Source organism: Pogoniulus pusillus, chromosome 28, assembly GCF_015220805.1.
Source record: "Pogoniulus pusillus isolate bPogPus1 chromosome 28, bPogPus1.pri, whole genome shotgun sequence".
In the NCBI taxonomy this organism is placed as follows: domain Eukaryota; kingdom Metazoa; phylum Chordata; class Aves; order Piciformes; family Lybiidae; genus Pogoniulus; species Pogoniulus pusillus.
Genome location: NC_087291.1, coordinates 4,834,935 through 4,857,371, shown reverse-complemented (window position 1 = coordinate 4,857,371; position 22,437 = coordinate 4,834,935). Strand labels below are relative to the sequence as shown.

Below are 22,437 nucleotides of genomic sequence, written 5' to 3'. Positions count from 1 at the left end.
GGCCAGGAGAAGGTTGCTCTCTTCTCTCAGGTGGCCAGCACCAGAACAAGAGAACACAGCCTCAGGCTGTGCCAGGGGAAATTTAGGCTGGAGGTGAGGAGAAAGTTCTTCACTGAGAGAGTCATTGGACACTGGAATGGGCTGCCCGGGGAGGTGGTGGAGTCGCTGTCCCTGGAGCTGTTCAAGGCAGGATTGGACGTGGCACCTGGTGCCATGGTCTGGCCTTGAGCTCTGTGGAAAGGGTTGGACTTGATGATCTGTGAGGTCTCTTCCAACCCTGATGATACTGTGATAGAATGTTGCAATTTCCAGAGCTCTAAAACTATTGAACATAAAGTCTCTAGCATGTTCTAACTGTCCTACTCTCAGTATTTCCCCAGAAAAACAAAACCAAAAGACAAATCATTAAGCTTCAGTTGTAGTTCTAATAACAGTAGATTTTTAAAACATAACTGAAGGCAACAGACTGAAAATGACAGCATCAGAAAACAATCACTGATAAAAAAGCAACCTTCCAACACAGGACTTGCTGGCAATTCTTCCATGCCTTCTTCCTTCAGTCTTTCTTCAATATATTTAATCACCTTAGTAGATACTTTTGTGGAATTGGTTATCAAAGAGAAATAGCCATGATGGTATTATTAATAATAAATGAGGAAATGCAAATATTTAGTTGCAATTTTCTATGCTTTTTTAGCAAAATATTTACTGCTCTGTTGCTTCATATACAGTATCTGGGTAAAAGGATCTCCATCTCAAATCACTCCTACCAAATCAGGCCAATGACCAGTTCCTAATATCAGACACAAAAGCGATTATTCTCTAATCTATTCCATGTATTTTTAACCCTCTCCTCTCTTTTGAAAACAAATTATTTCTCCTTATATTTAACAACTTAATCTATGAGTGAAACAATCCTTTGGGGTACCACTCTATGACCTTCCCCACATTTACAGGCCCTGGTCCTCATGGTGGACCATACCAACACCTGCTTGAGGAACAACACAGCATGGAACAATCAACCCAGAGTTTTTTTGGAGTGCATCAACAACCATTTATTGACACAAAATTATCACAGAGCTGTTAAGGGGGAGGCTTTCTGGACTCCATACTTACAAACAACAAACAAATTGATCAGGGATGTAAAAGCTGGAGGCAACCTAAGCTGCAGTAACCACAACATGGTTGAATTCAGCATTCTGAGAGGAGGGAAAGAAGAAAGAAACAGAATCATAACCCCAGAGTTCAGTGGAGGAGATTCTGACCTGCTTATGGTTCTACTCATCAGAATCCCATGGCAGCTGGTTGTTGAGAGAATAGTCTGGGAAAGCTGGCTGTCAGGGATGTCCTAGTCCAAGCTTTAGTATAGTTCACCTCAAATAAGCATGAAAACAGGCAACCAAAAGAAGATCTGACAGAACAAACAAGATGCAGCTGGCAGAACATAAGCACAAAAAAGAAAGCCTAAAGGAGACAGAAGCAGGGAGAGAAAAACAAAGGGGAATACAGAGACATCACCCAATCATTTGGCATTAAGAAAGCCAGAGCCCAGCTGGAGCTGAATGTGGCAAGGGATCTAGAAGGCATCAGGCACAGCAGCAGCAAAATGAAGACCAAGAAATGCACAGGCATGCTGCTGAATGGGAACTTAGTCACAAAATACAAACAGAAGGCCAAGATCTTCAGTGCTCTGTGCCTCAAGTCTTACTTCAGAGAGATGCTTTTGGCAATTCCTGGTCCATGACACCAGTGTGCAAGTCCAGTGCACAGTAGACTATTCCAGGTGGAACAGGATCCACATGACCATGGGCACTGAAGAGATGTGACTTGCAAGTGCTGAGGGAGATGTTTAATCTCACTCCAAGACCACTTGCATCAATCTTTGAAAAGGCATGGAGATTACATCATGGTCAGAGGGACTTGAGCAAACCAAATGCCACTCCTCTCTTGAAGGACAGAAAGAAGCAGGATCCATGGAACTACAGGCTGGTCAGCCTCACCATTTGTTTTTTTTTTTTTTGTTGTTTTTTGTTTAATTAAAAGGGGGTTTTAATTTTAAAAAAATCAAAATGAAGTAATAAAAAAGAGCAATCATCAAAAAATAATTACTCTGTGTGTCACACTACAGGCTGGATGCCAAGCATCTGGAAAGTAGCTCTACAGGAAAGGGCTCAGGCATCCTAGTGAACACAGAGCTGAACACGAACCAGCAATGCATCCTTACAGCAATGGGCCTCGAGACTATTATGAAAAGCACTACCAGAAAGATGAGAAAGTTTACTATTGCCTTTCAGACAGCACTGGTGATAGGGTTTTAGGGTACTCTATGCAGTTCTGGGCTCCCCAGTACAAGACAAACACATACAGATACTCAAAATTCAACCAGACAATGCCCTGAGGAACCTGCTTTAGCTGACCCTGCTTTGAGCTGGCTGGTCTAGATGATTTCTAAAGATGCCTTCTGAATCTGTGATACTGTAATTTGATTTATGGGAAACCATAAATATTTGTGCTCAAGTTATTTGCATTCAACAAATATTTATACATCACCAATGTTAATTACAGAGAAATCAGCAGAAGGACCACACATAACTTGTGAACGTAGATCTTCCCAAATTACTACATTATCTTTGTTTCTTCAACTATTTTGTTACATGCATTATATTTCTGTTTTCTCTTCTGAAAGGAGCTGGGCCTGTTTAGCCTGGAGAAGAGGAGGCTCAGGGGTGATCTTATTACTGTCTACAACTACCTGAAAGGGCATTGTAGCCAGGTGGGGGGTGGCCTCTTCTCCCAGGCAACCAGCAATAGAACAAGGGGACACAGTCTCAAGTTGTGCCAGGGTAGGTCTAGGCTGGATATTAGGAAGAAGTTCCTCACAGAGAGAATGATTGGCATTGGAATGGGCTGCCCAGGGAGGTGGTGGAGGCACTGTCCCTTGGGGTCTTCAAGAAAAGACTGGATGAGGCACTTAGTGCCATGGTCTAGTTGATTGGATAGGGCAGGGTGATAGGTTGTCCTGGCTGATCTTGGAGGTCTCTTCCAACCTGGTTGATTCTGATTCATGTGAACAAAACACTGCACTTGATAGCACAAATGTGCTCATTCATGTTTGTACCAGAAGAGTACAAGAACTGCAGGGCAAGATTTTGGCAAACATTGGGATTCAAAGATTTACAAGACAGACATATGGCTCTAATCAAGGTGTAAACACTAACAGTCACTTGACGAGGAGAACAGCTCCAGTGTAGGTAAGTCAACACTGCGAGAGGGAATCGTAGCAAAAAAAGGCCAAAAAGGAGCTCTTTTGGGGGCTTTTTGAAGTTGGCAAAGCAGCACACCTGTGCTAAAGGCTGACAAGTTGTGGGCAGGCTGCAAAGGTGGTGTGGTGGTGCTGGCACCCCCAGCAGCATACTTACACAAGGCATAAACAACCACACCCGGTAAAAAGCCTCAGCCAGCCACTGCCCATGGAGCAGAGGTGAGCTCAGGTGATTGTACCTTCTCAGAAGATTCAGCATGGTGATCATGCAGGTAAAAGCTGTTGCTGAGAGCAATGTGGGGACCCAAATGGAGTTCCCTCCCAAACATGTAGCCATCTCAGTGCCCAAGTTGTAGGGAGTGTCTGAGCCTGGCAGTGGTACCAGAGCACAGCAGAGAGGACACCTGTGTGCAGTGTGAGCAGGTCAATGCTCTGCTCTGCTCAGCTGGGTGGCAGAGCTGGAAGAGAAACTAGAAAAGCTGAGGATTACCAAGGAGTGTGAGAGAGAAACAGGCTGCTGGAACCACACCCTGAGGCAAAGGCAGCAGACTGAGGTCCATCAAGAAGCAGAGGATGCTCCAGGTGATAGGAGGGGAATGGAAACATGTCCCTGCTCACAGAGGCAGGTGAATCTTGTCCCAGCCTCCTTCACCTTCCCAGTTGCCCTTACACAACAGGTATGGGACTCTGGAAATTGAGGGCCAGGCCATCACTATGAATTAAACAGTCATCCGTGCACACAAGGCTTTTATTACAACCTTTACCAGTATAGTTTCTGAGTTCTGTTAGAGAAAAGTGAACTCACATCACAGATCTTGGTAAGCACAAGAGAGTTTTTAAAGTGAATTTCCTCATGATTGCCCAGCTCCCCATTCTGTGACTCATGCATTCCTTCCAATCATATTATTCATGGCTCCTTTTCATGAATGCAACAAATTATAAATGATTACCATCTTGATTTGTCTAAGCACAGAAAAAAGTATCTTTAGAATCAATGGACAACTCTACTACTTATCAAAGCTACTTATTCAAAACATGTTTCACTGAAAATGCAGGGTATGTCTTCAGATGTGCATGAAGTTCTACTAATTGTTCTTAGAATGTACTGCACATTCATGCATACAATAAAGCCTCTCCAAGAAAGAGTCTTAAGAGTAGTACTGTAGAGTGCAGGTAACATCAGGAAACAAAAGATAATTTTTCAGGCTGTTACCAAAATATGCTTCTTACTCCCAAGTTACTTCTGTGCTCACTCCCAGGTAGTGCAAGTAATTAAGAACAAGTAGGGATGGCAAGGCAAGTAGAACTCTCTCTGAGTTGTGAATGACGCTAAGAAAATTACTTTTTGAACCAATTAAAGAAGAGATAAATTAGAAATACCACAGCATGGAGCTGCACAGTACAGAAACAAAACCAGTTCTGCACAGAAGCAGAAAAACTTCTCTGTCAAGTAATTGTAACAATCTCATTTGCTGGTTGCAAATTAGTAGAAATTTCAAAGATAAGCTTATCAATTACTCATACACATCAACTATATATCAACAGATATTATCATGTCAAAGGAATTATTTCTTGCTTACCTGAATCCACAAATGATATCAATTTCATGTTAAAGTTTACTGTACAAAAGCTACATTTTACATGATAAATCTAAAACACAGAATCATAGAATCGACCAGGTTGGAAGAGACCTTCAAGATCATCCAGTCCAACCTAGCACCCAGCACTAGCCAATCAACTAGACCATGGCACTAAGTGCCTCAGCCAGGCTTTGCTTCAACATCTGCAGGGTCCACAACTCCACCACCTCCCTGGACAGCCCACTCCAATGCAAATCACTCTCTCTGCCAACAACTTCCTCCTAACATCCAGCCTAGACCTGCCCTGGCACAACTTGAGACTGTGTCCCCTTCTTCTGTTGCTGGTTGCCTGGCAGAAGAGACCAACCCCACCTGGCTAAAACCTCCCTTCAGATAGTAGTAGACAGCAATGAGGTCTGCCCTGAGCCTCCCCTTCTCCAGGCTGCACACCCCCAGCTCCCTCAGCCTCTCCTCATAGGGTTTGTGTTCCAGGCCTTTCACCAGCTTTGTCGCCCTCCTCTGGACACCTTCCAGCATCTCTGTTGAACTGAGGAGCTCAGAACTGGACACAGTACTTAAGTACTATAGGCTCTGAACTTTTTCATCAAGCATTAGAATTAACACAGATATGATACAACGGGACAATTCCAGATGCCTAGAGTCCTTGAAAACTCTGTGGTCAGCTGAAGACAGCAGTTGCACAGAAGAAAAAATATAGACAACAACCAAAAAGTGAGAACAAGAATGTCATTTGCATTTGATATTTTTGTGGTTTTCATAACCACTCCAAGAGGTGTTTTTAATATTTCTTGATCCTCACAACAGAGGAAAGAGAATTAAAACCAGCTATAACCATATGTTAAATGTAAGAGCCTGGGAAAAAGAAAATTGACTTAGTGTTTACTAAATATAATACTGTAAAAGAATATATTCATCAAATTCCATACCACTGTCAGCTTATTGTAAGTTATGCTCAAATGTTTACAATATTAGAACTTCATCTGAGAGGAAAAACATACTTCAGTAGAGGTAAATCATCACAGCAAGCACAGTCTTAGTCACTAAACTTCCTGTGTCTTCATTGCCTTGCTGGTATGATATTAGAGGCTCCTTCTAGGAGGCATTTTAACGTTTGCACTAAGACAGCATAACTACACCTAGCAGGATAGAGTAGGTAGGTGGTATTTGATGAGTGTGCTAGCTATGCAACAATAAAGGGAAATTAAACCAGCAAACTTGATTTTTAGCTTCTCTCTGCACTGGAGACAGAATGGAGTATGCCTGAACAAGACCACATAGATGTGTGTTGCTGCCATAAAAAACTGGCAAAGTGCTTCTGATGTAGAGTTGACCTAATTCATTAAAACATATTTCAATGAGAAGAATCATCAAAAATTTTCTTGATTTGAGACAGACAAACAAAAACAAGTTCATTTTTTTTAATTGCCATCTTTTAGGTGCTACTCATTTACTGTAGTTAACATGCATTCATAGAATCAACCAGGTTGAAAGAGACCTCCAAGATCATCCACTCCAACCTAGCACCCAGCCCTGTCCAATCAACCAGACCACAGAATTACAGAATCATAGCATCAAACATGTTGGAAGAGACCTCCAAGATCATTCAGGCCAACCTAGCACCCAGCCCTAGCCAGTCAACCAGACCATGGCACTAAGTGCCTCATCCAGTCTTTTCTTGAACACCTCCAGGGATGGTGAGTCCACCACCTCCCTGGGCAGCCCATTCCAACACCAATCACTCTCTCTGTAAAGACTTCCTCCTAACATCCAGCCTATACTTCCCCTAGCACAACTTGAGACTGCATCCCCTTGTTCTATTGCTGGTTGTCTGGGAGAAGAGACCAACCCCACCTGGCTACAACCATGGCACTAAGTGCCCCATCCAGTCTTTTCCTGAACACCTCCAGGGATGGCAACTCCACCACCTCCCTGGGCAGCCCATTCCAAAGGCAAATCACTCTCTCAAATCAGCTAAGAGAGAGAAGCAGTCTTACAGAGGTCTATAGGAGACAGTTTGATAGATGAGGCAGCTTTCATTCCCTTCTAATCTCATGGTATTTCTAAAACTAGTGCATGTCCATTCAAAAAACCCACAAAATATTGCTTACATTTTATACAGTATTCATTGCCATTACTAAAGTATAACTAGTTACTGTAATTTTTAAAAGGATTTTTGTTTTCACTGCCTGAAAAATAGGAGGCTTTTCCTGTCCAGGAAAGGTCACTGTGGTATAGGGACAGTTTATGTCAACTGACTATGAAAATCATATCTTCCCTTCTCATTTCTTCTATATTACAAAACCTCAAAGTGTTAGATTGCAGTTTACATTACAAGTGTCTGTTTTGTGTAAAATGAAATAGTGGAAAGAGTGAAAATAGAAGAGAAAAGCTACATGTGTACGGCTAGTAATAAAGCTGCTTACTGTTAAAAGGCATTCATAGAACAGGCTGTTGAGGTTCAATATCCAAGTTAAAATTCACAATTTGCTATGCAAATGTTGAAGAATGTAGCTGTAAGCATCTTCTAATGCTCTCTCACACAAAAAAGTATCAACTTTCATGCACTGAGATATAGATAGATAGATATGTATGTGATAAAAATAAAGATGTTTTAATATCATAAGGACAATTCAAGTCTTGCTATTGCTTTCAGATGTCCAACACAAAAGGCCCTGTGCTTCTCATAACCCACCACTGATACCAATAAGTAAATGCCCAGCATCATATCACAGTATCACAGTATCATCAGGGTTGGAAGAGACCTCACAGATCATCAAGTCCAACCCTTTATCATACTACTGTTTTCCACGGTTACATGTTTCCTTTCAAATTTACATCTTTCTACAGCTTTTGTTTCTCCTGTGGGACACTTAAGTTCAAGTTAAGAACAACTGCTTACTTCATTTGGACCAGGGTCGAGAGTGCAGTCCCAGATCTAGCATAGCAACATCTTGCTGGCTGTAGATTTTCCCTCTTGCAGAAATCCTATTCTAGGCAGTGCTTAGGGTTTGGTTTGTTTTTTTTTTGTGAAATATATATAATTTCTACTTGCTTGAGGTTTTTTGGTTTGTTTTTTTGTTAGCTGACATCTTACTATGATGCATATTTAACACGTAGTTGTATTTCGAATCATGTTATCGTCATTTCCTTTTAAAACATCATGGCTTTCATCACTGTCAGCTCTGATCAATCCCACATCCTTTTACATAGGCTTCCAAAATGCACTGCAAAGCAGCTTCTCTACAAAGTGAAACAAAACTTGAATGTTCAGCTCACAAAGCTGGTGTATGTGTCTGGTAACAAACACTGGAGTATTTTTGTAGTATCTCCTTCAAAGGTCTTTTTGTAATGCTTTAAAAGCCTGATTTGGGAGAGTGCTGATCCCTATTCTGTGAAGCAAGCCAGCGTCACTAGGATGACAAAATCAAGTCTTATTGTGGCAAGAAGAAGCACCATTTAGTGTCAACAACATGCTACTATTGATTTGAACTCCTCCTTGCCTCATGGGTGAAATAACGAGCTCCTACACACAGACTCTCTAGGCATACCAATAGTGGGGAGAGGCAAGAAAAATACTAAAAATGGCTGTATTAAAGATACAACAGGAAATATATGACTCATGAGATGTAAATTCTTTTTATCTGTATGGAATAAATTGAAGAAGAGCTTAATATGGCTTCAGTGATTTCTATGGAGTTAGATTAGAACAGAAATATACCTACCAATAATACACCAGATTTAGGCTTCCCAACTAGCATCTCCTAACTGTTCAGCAGCCTCTGTGAAATAAGCCAGCTTCATTTTCATTATCTAATACATGACTATTCACATTTTTAAAATGACATCTTATTTTAGCATCCTGGTTAGCCATTTCAGTACAAGATGGGGGACTGATTGAGCATGCAGCGTAAATTATCCTTCACATTACTGGCAGGATCTTTTTAAACCAGAGCTAAGCAACACTGATAGGTTAGCTCTTTTTCTATTTCTGAACAGCCTGCAATTTTTAGGAAGAAAAAAAACCTTATCTTTCCTCTTAAAAGATAGAAAAAAGAATAAAATTATAGTTAGTCATGCAACATCAATATAAATACCACTTTGCACATTAATAGTTCTTTTTCTAGAACTTAAAGCTATGCCTTTAAGCAAATTTGCAAGCCAAAAAAAAATTTAGTGAGATGAAATACTACTTATGTTATCTAATTGCACTCAAAATTGAAGCTACTTTCAAACACTTTTGTAGCACTGAAGATAGCAGGCTAGAATTCCACAGTCCATCTCTTGAAACACGAGCAAAGTAGCATACAAAGCAGAAAAAAACTACTTCAAGATAAATTCCTTTTAAAAATACTGAAGTCTAAGGAACAAAGCTATTTTCATACCACATCCGGAAAATGGATGAGGTGTGAAAGAAATCTCTTGTTTAATGTGACCTTTGGCTGTACTTTCACTTGTCATCATTATGAAGTAGCTGCTTTCAGTGCCAAGACATAAGCTGTGTTATATTACCCTATAACAGTAGTAGCACATCTTTCAGGAAGTGTTTCACACTCTTGAGAAACTGGTGGCAGAATGCATTAACAGCACTTACCTTTGTAACTGCTTATAATAGGTCTTATTGAACAATAAGACCTCATTTACACAAGGACTGCACTAAATTTCATAGAGCATGTCACAAGCTAGTATATGTGGAGGAACTCCCCTGGAGTTCATAGCTTCGTGGAAAGCAGTCAAACAGGGAGAAATGCAGATTTCAGACTGGAACTCTGCCCCAGCTCAGAGCTTTGTTACTATGCACAGACCAAAATTACTGCCTCATTAAGATCTGAAACACACTTGACTTTTCTTGATGTATGTAATTAAGGAAATATTTCTGGCAATCACATGAATTTGGAACTTGAGTAAGAGTTATAGAACTGATATTGACAAATTTGTGTTTCATACAATGGTAGCAAGCTGTAAAATACACATCAGGAGCTATCATTATCTAAAGCTGTTCATCTAACACAGTGAAGAAAAACCACCAATACATAGTGTACACACATTTTTATCCATGTATATAAATCAAAGGAAGCAGCTTCCTTTAAGGCAAGCATATGAAGATACTAAAGCAAGATACAAATTAAATATTCATACATTCAATATTTCAAAATAAGAAATTTGGATATACACATGCATAATTTAAGTTCTATAGTGAAACCTGTCTACAGAGGCCATTTCTACTGTATTTCAACAGCAGTGAAACTTGAAGCATACAATGCCTTTTTTCCAGGCTGTGTTAAAACTTTAAACTATAGAGCAATTCATTTCCAGTACTAAACACAGAATAAAGGCCACATTATGCACACAGCATTTGTGCAGAGGAACTGCTACTTAGCCCTACTCATTACAGCTCTGAAACAAATTGTTGGGCACTGTGTTCTCCTGGCAAGGTGGCTTGCAGCTTCCCTGTGTTACTCGTTGGAATCTGAGGTCAAACAGGTAGTTTCAGGTAAGAGGCTGAAATACCTGTCAGTCAGACTTGACTCCAAGGCAAATTCTGATCCCAGGCACTTGTTTTAAACTCCACAGAGATGATGTTCACACATGAAGCCTAAAACTGACCACTTACACATTGACTTCTATATTGACGAAGATGATCAGAGGGCTGGAGCACCTCTCCTACGAGGACAAGCTGCCAGAGTCGGAGCTCTTCAGACTGGAGAAGCAAAAGCTTCGAGGAGACCTTGCAGTAGCCTTCCAATATCTGAAGGGGGCCTACAGGAAGGCTAGGGAGGGACTATTGACAAGGTCTTGTAATTACCAGATGAGGAGTAATGGATTTCAATTGGAAGAGGGGTGATTTAATCTAGAGGTTAGAAAGAAGTACTTTACAGTGAGCGTGGTGAAACGCTGGAACAGGTAGCCCAGGGATGCTCCTTCCCTGGAGGTGTTCAAGGCTAGGCTGGATGAGGCCTTGAGTGACCTGTTCTAGTGGGAGGTGTCCCTGCCTGTGGAAGGGGGTTGGAACTAGATATCTTTGAGGTCACTTCCAACCTAAACCATTCTATGACTCTATGATTCTATGACTTGAGCCTATCTGGAGCAAAAGATGAGAGTTCAGACCTTTTTAATTATCAAAAGAGAGAAACACAAAAACAGGCTTCCCAAAAGTATGTCCTGCACTAAGAATGATTCTCTCTGAACACGGAACCTGAGAGCAACTGACATACAAGAACACACATGTTGAATATTTGGAGCTTATAAAGTCCTACACATGCAAAAAGCAGTGTGGGGGAAAAAACATCCACCTTCCCCTCTCAACTGGGGTTGTTTAGCCTAGAGAAGAGGAGGCTTAGGGGGCCTAATTGCTGCCTACAACTACCTGAAGGGAGGTTGTTGGCAGGTGGGGGTTGGTCTCTTCTCCCAGGCAACCAGCAACAGAAATAGGGGACACAGTCTCAAGTTGTGCCAGGGGAAGTATAGGCTGGATGTTAGGAGGAAGTTATTGGCAGAGAGAGTGATTGGCATTGGAATGGGCTGCCCAGGGAGGTGGTGGAGTCACTGTCCCTGGAGGTGTTCAAGAAAAGACTGGATGAGGCAATTGGGCTGGGTGCTAGGTTGGACTGGATGATCTTGGAGGCCTCTTCCAACCTGGCTGATTCTATGATTCTATCTAAAGATACCACTGTTCCTCTACACATGTTTAAACCTTGCCACTGAGTTCTTCACAGAGAGAGTGATTTCCCATTGGAATGGGCTGCCCAGGGAGGTGGTGGAGGCACCGTCCTTGGGGGTCTTCAAGAAAAGACTGGATGAGGCACTCGGTGCCATGGTGTAGTTGATTGGCTAGGACTGGGTGCTAGGTTGGACTGGATGATCTTGGAGGTCTCTTCCAACCTGATTGATTCTATGATTCTATATGAGTTATTATGTGAATACATGGGGCTTTTAATTGGAACTTCAATGCATTAGTTTGAAAATCAAGAGTTTCATTTCAAAAAGATCCATTTTCTTAGGACAAAAATATCTCAAGTTAACTTCCAGAATAATTAAAGAGTAGTTACTAAGGGGATAACAGGACTATTCTGTTTCTCCATGTTTTAAAGTTAACATGCATCTTTGCTCCTTAAAGGTCACTCATTTGATCTTGGCACAGCTACGAAATAACAGGAGCAAAAGCTCAGTAAGTCCAAAAGTAGTATTAAGCAATATAAAGCTAAACAAAATTAGTACCTACATGGTAAATTACTTTGCTGAAAACCATCTATGGATTTTGCAAAGAATATACTTTTTGCCTTAGAGCTAGTACTTTAATTTTCAAGAACCAAGGAAAAAAAAAATAATCAAAACTAGTCAGTAACAATGCAGCGTCGAAAAGCAATAAACTCAAAATTAAGTTATAAATAATTTAAAGCATGTCATGAAGATGTATTAATAATTCATCGGATAAATAATTTACTAAATAATCAAATAAATAAATAATGAAATACATAAATAAATCAGCAAATAAATAATTCTGCAAAATAACCTAAACAATAAGTCACTAAAACAAATGACAAAGCTGCAAAAGTACAATGATTTTCTCAATTCTGATAGTTTTAAATAAACAAATGTATATAAACTAGATCAATCTTTGGTGGAGAGAGAAATATTTTTCACTGCTATTGGTAAATTCCTGATTACGCTGCACAAGGATACAAATTCAGATTTTAAAAGAGTGCAGTTTTCCCCTTCTAAATTATTAACACGATTGCTACAATACATCCTGCTCTGTGTTTCCCATGTAATCCTTTTATCTAGCTCATTTCCCCCCCACCCCCCAAAATGAAAATCCCTTTACAACATTCTTAATTCATCTATTTCTTTTTTTTTTTCTCCCCTCCTTTGGCACAGTACTTACAATACTGCAGTAGCCTTCTTGGTGGTTCTCTCACAGTCTTCCACAAACCTTCAGAAGTTTTGCTGCAGGGGAAAAACAAGTAGAATAACCTTAATTATTACAGATGGTATCTCATTCATTAGCAGATGACAACATTTTATTTGAAAGCACACCAAAAAGCTGGTTTATAATTCTACAAAGCAACTTCATGTGAAACAACCATCATTGTCTGCAGACTACCAAAAGTTTTTAGAAGTCTTTGGTGGAACGAGTTCAAGCAGACTGAGGCCTGTTTCTTGTATTTAAGCTGACACGCAATCTGTGCAAACTGGCACTAATTCAGATGTAAAGACAAACCACGAGAAGGACAAAATACTTGGCTGACATCTAATGTTATCCTTGATTTTGAAAGTTCATAGTCCTTGAAAGAATACAGTGAGATTGTTTCATAGCCGCTAAGTACAGCCACAATTTAATTAGAACCCTGCACCTCAAATCCAACACTGGTACCACAAAGGTCAAAGCCCACTCAATTGGCATTCTCCTTTTATTCTAATGAATAACATTGACAGTCACCATAGCTATTTTCAAAGTGATATTCTGTAAATACAACAGTTAAAGAAATGTGCCAGAAGTGTAATCACATTATCAATTTTTATACACTCTGTCAAAAAGGTTCATTTGTTTTCTTCTGTAACACACATTACAGGGAAGACTGAGACACAATTTTATAAACCATGCTACTGACATGGGCAAGAATGCTGGTGAAGGGCCTGGAACACAAACCCTATGAGGAGAGGCTGAGGGAGCTGGGAATGTTTAGCCTGGAGAAGAGGAGGCTCAGGGGTGACCTCATTGCTGTCTACAACTACCTGAAGGGAGGCTGTAGCCAGGTGGGGTTGGGCTCTTCTGCCAGGCAAGCAGCAATAGAACAAGGGGACACAGTCTCAAGTTGTGCTGGGGAAAGTATAGGCTGGATGTTAGGAGGAAGTTCTTCACAGAGAGAGTGACTGGCTTTGGAATGGGTTGCCCAGGGAGGTGGTGGAGTCACCATCCCTTGAGGTCTTCAAGAAAAGACTGGATGAGGCACTTAGTGCCATGGTCTAGTTGACTGGCTGGGGCTGGGTGCTAGGTTGGCCTGGATGCTCTTGGAGGTCTCTTCCAACCTGGTTGATTCTATGATTCTCTATCTCAATACAGGACTGTAAAACTGAATGAGTACATCAAACTTGAGGTTATATATTGTATATATGTATGGAGTTCTGATAGGCAGTTCAGTGGAAATCACTATGCAGTCCTGTTAACTTCAGGCAAGATCTCAAAGGGTTGATGATGCTACTGTATTTCAGTATTTAAAAGCATAAAGGATAATTTGCTCCTAAAACTACCTGGACACATTATATTTAACAAGTCTCAAATTCTCCTTAGGGATTATAATAAGGAAAACATTTTGTTTAATCATAAATTTTATATTTATCTTGGCTTAACACCCTCCTTTGGACACACTGCCATGTTTTGTCAAGAAAAATTAACACAGTGGACATGAAGTACTTGTTCTGTTGTGTGGTCATTCAGAAGTGAGTGTAGAAGTAATGTAAATGCACACCAGCAGTGCTGATAATTTCACGCTCTCATACACTCATTTCAGTTTGTTTTAAAATGGACTATTCCTCCTGGCTAAATATAGTCATCATGAAAAAATGTACCTCTCCCTTGAATTAATAACACTGTAGGCCCCAAAACACAAGAGTACAAAAAGACTTCTGTACTTTGAAGAATGTGAAGCACCTTCTTCTCACAATGTATGTTTCTGAAATGGGATAAACACTTTTTTTTTGTTGTTGTTTTTGGCCAAGATATTCTCTTTTAGTGCCTGGATGTCTGTAAGAGAGTGACAGTTCATTCCCACACCACATCTGTGAATCCCATCCACCCCCAAAATAAATCGTCCATATCCCAAATCCTTCTTTTTTGAAGTAATGGATCCTTGTAAAAGCAGTATATACCTTCACACATAAGAAGATTTTGAGGATTACTGGGACATACAATGTCTCAGGAATGATCCTGAGGTTTTGGAATCAGAACTTTCTCTAGGAAGCATCACTTAGTCATGGATCATACTTATTCATCTGCAGCTTGGCAGCCTCTGGTAGCAAAGTGATTTTTTCACCAATGAGTTACAGTAGAGCTAAAACTGTAATTACAGTCACCAATGTCTTAACATTTTTTCTTCCTTTTAAAATTTACTTAGATTTTCATTACTTTTATGTTTGAGTTTCTAATCTACAGTTACAGAACTTAACTCCTTACACACCTACTTGGAGCTGGGGTTGCTCAGCCTGGAGAAGAGAAGGCTCGGGGGGACCTCATTGCTGTCTACAACTACCTGAAAGGAGGCTGTAGCCAGGTGAGGTTGGTCTCTTCTGCCAGGCAACCAGCAACAGAACAAGGGGACACAGCCTCAAGTTGTGCCAGGGGAAGTATAGGTTGGATGTTAGGAGGAAGTTGTTGTCAGAGAGAGTGATTGGCATTGGAATGGGCTGCCCAGGAAGGTGGTGGAGGCACCATCCCTGGAGGTGTTGAAGAACCAACCAGGTTGGAAGAGACCTCCAAGATCATCCAGGCCAACCTATCACCCAGCCCTAGTCAATCCACTAGACTATGGCACTAAGTGCTTCATCCAGTCTTTTGTGTAAGTTCAACGAAAAACTATAGAAGTAACATAGTCTCACAATGAGTTGTAATTTTGAGTGGTAAGAACTTTGAGTATTTTTAAGTAAGATTTTTATCAGCTTCTTCCAACTATCCCTTACTTAAAAAAAAAAATTAAACTATTAAAATGTACATTAAAGTATTTAATCCCAAACTACCAAATCAACTGCTACCAATACAACACACAGCTCATTTGAATGTTATGACCTAGTCGATTTTAAGATTAAACTGAGCAGACTACTAGCAAAGGTTTATCTCAAATTCCCACATGCACAACATGCCACATTGAATATATGCAAATCAACATCCTTCTCCTCTAGTTTTTTTTTTGAGCTGACAACTCATATGACCTGAAGCCATGGTTAACGACTACAATTATTTGACTTTCATATTTATACAATCAGTCATCAGATATGCATGTTAATTGATTCTAACAGATAGTTTTGTATTCTAATGATCAAGAGTGAGTGTACATTTTACCAGCCTCTTGATTTACAAGGAAATGAAACTTACATCACTTTTCCCAATTAACCCTTCATCGTGGTGTTTTGCAGTATTCACTTCATAATATGCTACTGGCAAGTACACGAAACTACAGGATCATTGTTTTAGTAGCAAAAAAATTGGGGTTTTTTCAATTAAAGACACTCTTCTATTGTGTTTTAAAAGCCACAATTACTACCCTATTTAGACAATGCACTGTCTATTAAGTAGAAGTGCTGAAAACAATTAATGCTTAAATAAATGAACTAGGCAAAAAAAATTAACTGTTATTTCATATTTATATTTTGCTATTTAAAATTCTTTTCTCTTTTTCAAAGAACTTTAGTGGTGCACTTCTTCATTCTAATATGCCTTCAGATCTCGTACACATGACAGAGTAACACCCTACATTTAAGGTCCTTATTATTCAAGTAATATGCTTAAGGTCAAAGTATTCCTCTGTTGCCACCATAATACATATTATTGAACTGGGCACTTCTTTCACATTGCTGAAAATTTATTCTTTGCAATTACACCTTTATTTCAGCTATCTTATGCACTGAAGCACCAAATACAAAATTACAAATTGCAGAGATTTGCAAGTAAAGGACTGAATGTTTTTTAAGTCAGTGTGCAGTCATCATCTTACACATCTTTATCTTTAAGGCTATTCATGTAAAACAAAGTGGATATTGCATCTTACTCTCAAAAAGATCAAGCCTTATGCCACAAAAGGCTCTCCCACTTTAGGCCTTAATTGTTGCTTAACTAAAGGTTTATGCTCCAATATTAGTAAAGCAAGAGCTGCCACATCTCCTTCTTGGCATATTTTAGTATCAATACATATACTTTTTTTTCCCTTACAAAATGCAGCATCTTTCTACTTTCTATAAATAAATGAATACAGTGCTAAATTTATTAATCTTTTATTCAGGTGAGTGTCATACACTCCAACTTCTGCTACCACTCTCTTTTTTTGGCTGTGTGATCCAATTAACTTCAAGATAAATTCATGCATCATGAGATTCTGAGATACATTCTCCAGAATAAAAAGTAGCATGGAGACATCAGAACACTCATCTCATATATATAATGCTGATTCAAGTTACTATGATGTATCACACGCAGAAGGAACATTAAAATCACCTTAACTTCTAAAACACTGTTTAATGGACTCTTCTGATTTTTAAAAGGTCTTAATTTCACACTGAATATAAGAAATATAGTGAATATATGATAAGATTGTGTTGCTTTCTTACTAGTTAACTTCTTTTAACTTAGGTCTGGCATCACAACAGATACTAATAATGCAAATAAATTTTCTTCAATCTTTTCCTTATTGGGAAGAACCTCCTTGGTCTTCAGCAGGTCTTGATTTCATCTGGAGCGTAAGAAAATCTAGAGTTGTCCAGAATGGGGAAAGCATTCCCACCCTAATTACTAACCCAGTTTTAACACCACAGATATCAACACAGGAATACTTTGGTTTCTTTAGTACAGTGCAGTACTGTGAGTTAACCATCCCAAGACTAACAATAAGGTTTATACTTTGCAGCCAAGGCATACCTTAAGATAAACAGAAAGGTGAATAACTTAAAACTGTGCACAGAAGTTAAAGCTGTGCACCAAACTCCAATACAAATGATTAGAAGAAAATAAAAGTTAAGATAAAAACACTGAGAAGACAACCTATGTATCTACCTCTAATAAACTAAGGAAATGGATATAACTCCTAGTTTCCAAAAATATCCCCCACTTCTCTTTAAATCTGGTAGCTAAGTGAGCTATGGAAAAAAACAAGCAGGTATGGCCCTTCTAAGCCAAAGCAGCTCTACTCTGATTTACATTCATTTTTGTCAGAATTAATATCAACATGTTCACAAGATGCCTGGACTTAGATTAAGAGAGAACCAAAAGAAACAAATAAATAAATAAGAACATGCTGTTTACAACTCAGTATTTTTTGAAGGTATGTTAACTGCTCATCAGGAAAGTCAATAATTCCAAGTAGCATATGACAAATAACACTTTGCATATTTATTAAAAACTGAAACAAAAAGTAGAAAGCAACTGGGGATATTTTCTGATGACAACTTTCATACAGCTGCAGTAAATTCCATAGTTATAGGTTAAATTAGTCCCGCAAGCAGAAAGAAGATCAGCAAAATGTGTTCTGGGCAATGAGAAAGTAGCAGAGCTAGAAAATACTCAGCCTTAAAGCAAATGAGAGTGCATGCCACTATCCAGACCACTACAGCAATTTGGATCACTGAGGCTGTTAAGGGGATTGCCTTTCAGAGAAGGGCAACAAGGCTGGGGAAGGGCCTGGAACACAAACCCAATGAGCAGAGGCTGAGAGAGCTGGGGGTGTGCAGCCTGGAGAAGAGGAGGCTTGGGGGGGCCTCATTGCTGTCTACAGCTACCTGAAGGGAGGTTGTAGCCAGGTGGGGGTTGGTCTCTTCCGCCAGGCAACCAGCAACAGAACAAGGGGACACAGTCTCAAGTCGTGCCAGGGGAGGTCTAGGCTGCATCTTAGGACAGAGTTCTTCACAGAGAGAGGGATTGGCATTGGAATGGGCTGCCCAGGGAGGTGGTGGAGTCACTGTCCCTGGAGGTGTTGAAGCAAAGCCTGGATGAGGCAGTTAGTGCCATGGTCTGGTTGACTGGCTAGGGCTGGGTGCTAGGTTGGACTGGCTGATCTTGGAGGTCTCTTCCAACCTGGTTGATTCTATGATTCTGTGATTATGACAGAGGAAACTGGGGGAAGAAACAGGCAGAAGATCAACACAAGTGGCTTAGTATCCAACTGCCACTGTATAATCTTAGTCACAAAAATTAAGTGCAGGTCCATGAATTCACTATATTGGTCCTTCAGTCAGATGTTCTTTTGCACTACTTTACAAGTGAAAAAAAAAAACGAAAATGGACAAGTCCAATACAACTAGTTAGACAAGTTTACCTATCTGTATCCAAAGGTGATCCAATCTGATTAGAAATCACTAAGAACAAGGATTTTCCATTGTCCTTGATATAGGAAATATAGGCTTTGTTAACTCCATAAAATAGAACCAAACCAAAACCAAAACAAAAGAAGAAAACCAACCAACCAACCAAAAACCAAACAACCAAACAAAAACTCCACCAAACCAAAACAAGACAAAAACATGACAAAACAGTAGCTAATTGTATAACCTCCAGAAAGAAAAAAACTGTATTGGATCAGTTCCATACAGCCGCATAAACACCGGCAAAAGAGTCAGGCATGGAAGGGAAACACAAGAAAAGGAGAACAGAAGAAAAGAAAGAGGATAGAAGACACCTTTTGATGACAGAATTAACTAAGTCTACACACAGGTCATCTAGATGTGATAAAATCCACATTCACAGAACCACAAAGCATCAGTTTGTGAAATGGAAAACCTTACTTACACTACATATAAAATGTTTTATTTCTACCAACACCAGTAACAACTGCACTTCCTAAATCCCACTCAATTTTGTAACAGTGACTAAATTTCACTGGACCTACTAAGGAACAGATTAATAAGAAAATCAATAGTCACTGGTCCAGTAGTCTCTATAACAAACTGGCACATGAATATTGCATAAGCAGCCAAATGCCTCTTCTGACATGAAGCTCCTTAGACAATCCGTGTCACTGGGAGACCTACTGCTTGTGGCACCAAAACGGACAAAACATACAAACTTCACTCATAAAATACTGAAAGGCTGCATAGTTTTTCTCAGAACAAGTATTTCACACAGAATCATCAAGCTGGTGAACACAAACTACAGCAGAAAACTGCTGCAAATTTCAACCCTGCTAGAGGATAGATGAGTTTAGGAAAGAGGATGTAGGCATCATCAACATAGGACAAAATTACTGGGTTTTATTTTAAACATGCTTAAATATTTAAGAATTATTTCAGTCTACAAATTTTACATCTCTTGCCACCTGAAGCTGGCAATCGAAATGTCTGGAATAGCACATTTGGAACACTGAGTTATATTAATGTCATCCTAACTATAGCTGTTAACTTTCAACAAATTTCTCTGGGTTTTTTTGCATATTGCTGAATAAATTACTCTGGAATTAGCTTACTTTTCTTGGAGGCATTATATGAGATTATTTCTTAGTCTCCTCCTCTTTGATTTAGTACACCTCTTAAGATAATTTATTAATGTTTTGGATATCTCATTCATCATCCATTATTACTGGTGTCATAAATTAGAGGACTGGAACAAAGCACTGGACTATACACTTTTTTCATATTCATCAATAAAATAGCCACCTCTGTTAGCAAGCACTACACAAAAGAAGTTAGTTTATCCACTAAAGTGAGACCAGGAGCATTTTTTAAACTCAAATCCAAACTGATCATCAAAGTTATGGTATTCTATGTTATTAATGAAGTAAAAATCAGGGCTTTACTTTGAAATATGAAACGATAGAAACACCTGGGTTATGAAAGACAAAAGCACATATCAAACATTGCTGTGTCCTGTAAGTTACTCAAATTCGAAGGTTGATGAATACCAGTCTTGTATGGGAAGAAAAAAGGCATCTTTGAAAATGCTGTAATTTTGCCAGCATACTACGAAGCAGTAAAATATATATTTGTTATATATATATATATATGTGTGTGTGTGTGTGTTATATATATATTATAATATATATTATATATATGTTATATAATATATAATATTTATATATTATAATAGATATTATATATGTTATATTATATATATTTTATATATATATGTGTGTGTGTATATATATATATATTATATAATATATATGTTATGTATTATATGTTATGTAATACCTCATAGTATAAGTTAGTCAAACTGGTGGCAACTATGAAAAACTAAGCCCTCTGCCATCAGGTTTTTTTTATTTCAATAAGACAACCCAAGGACATTAGAGAATACAACTGTGAAAATTTCAGAAGATTTTCAAGACAATGATCATTAATGGGAATCTTACAGGTGATAAGTTACATAGGAGTATATATCAGCCTGAAGACAGAATTAATGTTATTATAAAAACATTAACTACTGACTTAATAATATCATTAGCCTGCATTAAACTTGATCTTTGAATTAAGTCTGAATATACAGAACTATATGTTTTGTTATTTTAGATAAAGATGCAGTTGATATATTTTATACCCATCTGCTGTTTACAATCATAGAATCAACCAGGTTGGAAGAGACCTCCAAGATCATCCAGTCCAACCTAGCACCCAGCCCTAGCCTGTCAACTAGACCATGGCACTAAGTGCCACATCCAGGCTTTGCTTCAACACCTCCAGGGATGGTGACTCCACCACCTCCCTGGGCAGCCCATTCCAATGCCAATCACTCTCTCTGACAACAACTTCCTCCTAACATCCAGCCTAGACCTCCCCTGGCACGACTTGAGACTGTGTCCCCTTGCTCTCTTGCTGCTTGCCTGGCAGAAGTGGCCACCCCCCACCTGGCTACAATGCCCCTTCAGGTAGTTCTAGACAGCAATGAGGTCACCCCTGAGCCTCCTCTTCTCCAGGCTAAACAACCCCAGCTCCCATTTACACAAAGTAAGAGATAAACCGTTAGAAGGAAATGCTTGAGCTAGGTTTAGTAATTCATTAATGGAATCAGATACAGAATTCACCTTATTATAAGAAAAGGAGAAAAGGATTCTACAAATTTAAATTGGCTAAACCACTTCAGATTAGCAACTATGCATCTAATTTCTCCATGGGGATTAAAAAGTTATTTTTCTGTCTTTGGGCATTATGGATTATTTATGTTCAGTTCCAATATGAGCTGAAAGCAACAAAGTATCTTTTTGTAGATAAATTAACAAAAATAATCTTTCCTGGTGCCAACTCTAAATCAGGACCTCCATTATTTTCATATATAGCCTTCATTATGTCTAGTAATTGGTGAGTAACAAAAGATACTTGCACTAATGCTTTTTAAAGCTAATTAAACACAACACATGCACAAATGCATTTTCCCCTTTCCTACATGCAGAATTAGTGAAATGGTTTAATGAACTACATATCACACTTTTCCTACAGTCACAATGACCAGTACAATGGAAAACTACATATATGAGCTGTAGCTTAAGGCTCCAGTTCAAACAGTGTTCAGCAATAGTCAGGATACCTACTATTCGATCTGTAAAGGAAGCTTGCAATGAAGCTTTGTCACTGCATGACTAAACATAGGTAGTACCCTTCATCTACTAAGGTGCATGTGGTTTCAGGACTGACACAGATAATCAATCCTCTGCTTGAGAGCAGTCATTTGTGCTCTCACTCTAATCTCTGCTTCACTCTGTGTCAAAATGTGCATTGTCAAGAAAACACTGGCATTTACTCTTTTCTCTGTTATGATATTCAACCATGATGTAGGTTCCCAAAATTCCATTTGTAGTCTCACTGAATTTCTAATTTTTACAACAGGAAGCTTTATTAGACAGGAAACTATAAGCACATCATACTCTAAATTTCCAGTAGCAGTCTAGG

At 39.2% G+C, this 22,437-nt stretch overlaps 1 protein-coding gene across 2 annotated transcripts in view; it reads right to left on the bottom strand.

Annotated features, from left to right (window-relative positions):
- The window catches only part of TBC1D5 (TBC1 domain family member 5), a 407,277-nt gene that overhangs the window by 367,618 nt on the left and 17,222 nt on the right, over positions 1–22,437 (bottom strand). For both annotated transcript variants that reach the window (XM_064166927.1, XM_064166928.1), the window contains exon 2: positions 12,746–12,807. The gene's annotated coding sequence lies outside the window, so the exon portion shown is untranslated. The remainder of the gene's footprint in view (positions 1–12,745; positions 12,808–22,437) is intronic.